The sequence below is a fragment of the Neofelis nebulosa genome, chromosome 4, assembly GCF_028018385.1.
Source record: "Neofelis nebulosa isolate mNeoNeb1 chromosome 4, mNeoNeb1.pri, whole genome shotgun sequence".
Classification (NCBI taxonomy): domain Eukaryota; kingdom Metazoa; phylum Chordata; class Mammalia; order Carnivora; family Felidae; genus Neofelis; species Neofelis nebulosa.
Window position 1 is genome coordinate 7,558,287 of NC_080785.1, and position 4,346 is coordinate 7,562,632.

Here is a 4,346-nt window from a genome sequence, read left to right on the forward strand (position 1 = left end):
GTGTTTTGGTCTGAGAAGTTGACAGTCTTCGTTAATAGTAACTGTCACCTGTTGAATCTTGGGGCTCCGACCGTGTACATACTAGCATGTAGCACTGTGGACTTGGCAGGTAGAAAAAAATATTCAGGTGTGGCAGCTTGCTTGTTTCAGCCCTCGGTACATTTCTAGAAAAAAGAGACAGCTTCAGGCTGTCAGGACCTTCATACCTTTCAAGAATGCAGGACAGTTGCTTTGTAGAATGTCCCCCAGTTTGAGTGTGCCTGATGAGTCTTCAGGATTAAGTTCAGGTTATTTCCCTTCAGAGGGATGGACAAGAAGTGATGCTGTGTTCTCATCACATCTTGTTGGGTAGCACAGGATTTCAATTTGTTCTGTTACTGATGATGTTCACCTTAATCAGTTGACCCAGGTCATGTCTGCCAGACTTCTCCACTGTGAAGTTGCTTTTTTTCTTCTCTGTGATTATTAACTATGCGGTCATTTCGTGGGAATGTATTTGAAGCCATGTAAATATCCCATTCCTCATCGAATTCTCCATTGATTAAGGTATAAATTTTATATCTCTGTGGCCCATAGGTTCTTTTATTCTTATTATTTTTTTTTTAATTTTTTTTTTTTTGTCAACATTTTTTATTTATTTTTGGGACAGAGAGAGACAGAGCATGAACGGAGGAGGGGCAGAGAGAGAGGGAGACACAGAATCGGAAACAGGCTCCAGGCTCCGAGCCATCAGCCCAGAGCCCGACGCGGGGCTCGAACTCACGGACCGCGAGATCGTGACCTGGCTGAAGTCGGACGCTTAACCGACTGCGCCACCCAGGCGCCCCCTTTTATTCTTATTTTATCCAGTGGTTTATAATTCCTTTCTGTCAGTATTTATTTTAATGCTCCAATTTTCCCAAGTTTGGCCCACAAGGGGGCCCCTACACAGGCTTCTTTCTGTGTCTTTTTGACATGTTCCCATCATTCCTGAGCAACTTCCTCTGTTCTCTGGCACAGTTATTCCAGGCTCATCTTCCGTTTTTCCCTGTTCTAGTGCTGGAGCTGACATTTCAACAGGGACCCCTGGTTCCCTTTAGTGGGCAGTGGATCAGAAGCCAAGATCTGCCACCAGCAGTGTTCATTGTTACTCTGGGGCCCTCTCAGTGCCTAGAGTGAGGACGTACATACACATAACACCTACATGTTTACATTTACACATTTCCCTTTCTCTTTTTTAAAAATGACTCCCCAGCAATGCTGCCGATTTCAATCCAACACCACAGGGTCAATTCAAGTTTGTCCCTTCCCATATTTGTAACTCTGTCTCCGACAATGAGAAGCCTTGCTCCCACTATCCTTAATATAGTTATGTAACTGACCGATCCCCTTGTATGTAACCCATCTCACCTGGCCACTGCCACTCCCTGCCCTTAGCAGATGCCCTCCTTGCCCCACTGTGGGTGTGACACTGAGCTCTGGACTGACCTCCCCCCACCCTTGAATCCACCGCTGGTGTGGATGCCCACCACACCATCAAATGGCTCCACTTAATGATTTTGGAACTGAATTGTTCAGGAAAGGAAGAGAAAGAGGAAGGAAAGGAAAAGGTGGTGACACAGTTCACGGAAAGGGTTTAGTTGACAAAACGAATCGGTGTAGAAGCAGAAAAGATCAAAAGGAGATCATGTAATATGCAAGAGGATATATGACTGAAATTAACCCCAAAAGTGAGTCTATAGAGTTATAGATTTGGGAATCGTTTAAATAAATGTGATCTAATGCTATAGTATTAGGAGTAGTTCACTGAGATCATAAACATCAACGGCAAAGTGTGACAGCCATGGCTGAGGTTTGGAAATCACACCCAGTCAAAGGGCAGCACCAGAAAGAAAAGCAGTCCTGTGCGTTTGCCCAGCACTGAGATGGCCAGGTACTGTCCTGCCCTCGGGAGACTCACAGTCTAGTGGGCAGAAAGAGGAGTAAACGGGCAGATATAGTGAAGTGGAAAAAGCGTCAGGCTGGAGGGAAACCGGCAGTGTGAGGGTAACACACAGGAAGGTCACTTGACCCAACCTGGAGGGACCGGGGAAGCGGTCCCGGAGAAACAGTCATCTCAGCTGAGTCCCGGCACACGACTAGTGGGTGGCTGCTGCCCGAGTAGACTAGAAGCTGATAGAAGCGCAGACTGGACAGGCTAACAGAGCCAGGGAGGAAAGGAATGCGCATTTTCGACAAAGCGGTCCACGTGTGGTCTATGAAAGAAGGCAGATTCCGGTCCCTGGAAGGAGGCAGTGTAGACTCAACCTCAGACCGCTGCGCTCCCTCGCCGGCCCCGCCCCCTGCCGCCCCCGCCCCCGCCCCCGCCCCGACCGCGCTGTCTCCTGGCATCTGCTGCCTAAGCTGCAGCCAGTCATTTCCTCCGCTCCTTCCTGGCACCGTGTTGTCCAGCTTCTTAGAGAACGGTTGGAACGGCCTGTTCTGAGCACAACAGTCCTAATACTTGGGTTAGAGGCTACCATCTGCGCATGCCTGCCAGCGTTTCTCCTGGGGTAGTATCTCCCCTACCACCACAAAATGTTACCACCCCGGGCTTTTTCGTCACGTGACAGGTGTACCAAAACAGGCGCCTCAAATCCAAGTAAAGGTTACATCCTTGGAGTGCTGACCGTTTTATTTTCCCTTCCCGGCACCACAGGGTCGTCAGGGGGTTAGGTTTTTGTTTGTATTTCCTCTCGCCCGGTATCTTGTGCCTTTCGTGAAACATGGGAATTCTAGCACCACTGAATGTGCTTTTGGACGTAAAGTTGGAGGAAACTAATCCACCTCTCGGTGACCTCTCTTCAGACGGTGATAGTCCCAAACCAGTCGCGATACCCCAGACTGAAATGGGCAAGAGCCACTTGCTCTTTGGGGATCCAGGGGAAAGGAGACAGAAAAGACAGTTAACTCCCATGCTGGTGAGCTTGTGGATTTGAAGAGATCAGAGCGTGGCTGTTTTGGGGCAATCGCACTGGCTTTTGAGACGCTGTACTGAGATTATACAAATCCCTTCTCTTAGTCTCCTTGGTATGGGGGGGTCGGGGAATGGAAGTGACTGAACTAGAAAAGGGCTCATTGCTCTTCTAGAAAGGAATAAGAGATGTTGGTTTATTCACTGTTTGATTTATAAAGCTGATATAAAAAAACAGGACAAAACCCTAAGAGGTGACCAAGAGGTCATCTCTGCCCCCCCCCAGATAAATAAATAAACTTGGGGGGGGGGGATAAAGGCCTAGGAAGCCATTCTTTAAAAAAAAATAAATAAGTTTCTGCTTTTATAGAATGAGCATTATCCCAAAGTCTCCCTTTGACACCAGTCATAAGCTGAAAATGTGACTGTAACATAGTTGAGAGGATCCGAGGCATCTGGTTCCATTTCCTCTCTGTTCTTTATGGGGAATCTGCCCAAGTCCTGGCATCCTTATTTTGATTGCCATATACCTTGGTATATCATGTATTCAGGGTCAATGCCAATAATAATCTGGGGACGAAATTAACAACCTCCCTGAAGTTCAAGAAGTCACTTTCTCCTCCACAAGATGCTTTGGAGAAGGTCAGACAGCCATAGTCCATAGGACACAGATTTTCAAAGTCGGAATTCAAAGGCAAGGGAAGAGTTCTGTGCAAAGACTGGCCGAGCAACCACTCAGGTTACTTAAGCCTATGAGGATACGCATAGATTCATCTCCAGAGTTGCATGCGCAGGGATTCTACCCAGAGACCCTGCTCACAAAACCTACAGCAACCTGGATCAAAAGGTAGCAGCTTAAAATACTCTCTGTGTCTTGCTGGTGTTTCAGGTCCATTGGCAAAAAATCATTGAAAAATACAAAACTGTACAAAACAAAAACCAAACTTTTCCCTCTCAAGTTATAGTAAAGCTTTTTAACATTTTTTTAATGTCTTATTTATTTTTGAGAGAGAGAGACAGAGTGTGAGTAGGGGAGGGGCAAGAAGAGAGGAGACACCGAATTCAAAGCAGGCTACACACTCTGAGCTGTCAGCACAGAGCTGGACGTGGGCCTTGAACTCACAAACCATGAGATCATGACCTGAGCCGAAATCGGACGCTGAAACGACTGAGCCACCCAGGTACCCCACAAAGCTTTTTGAAGTATGTAGGTTGTCCCATTGTGTTATGCTTTATGAGACATTATTTTTTTTTAGTGTTTATTTATTTTTAAGAGAGACAGAGACAGAGTGCAAGCAGGGAGGGGCAAAGAGAGAGAGGGAGACACAGAATCCAAAGCAGGCTCCAGGCTCTGAGCTGTCAGCACAGAGCCTGACACTGGGCTCGAACTCACGGACTGCAAGATAATGACCTG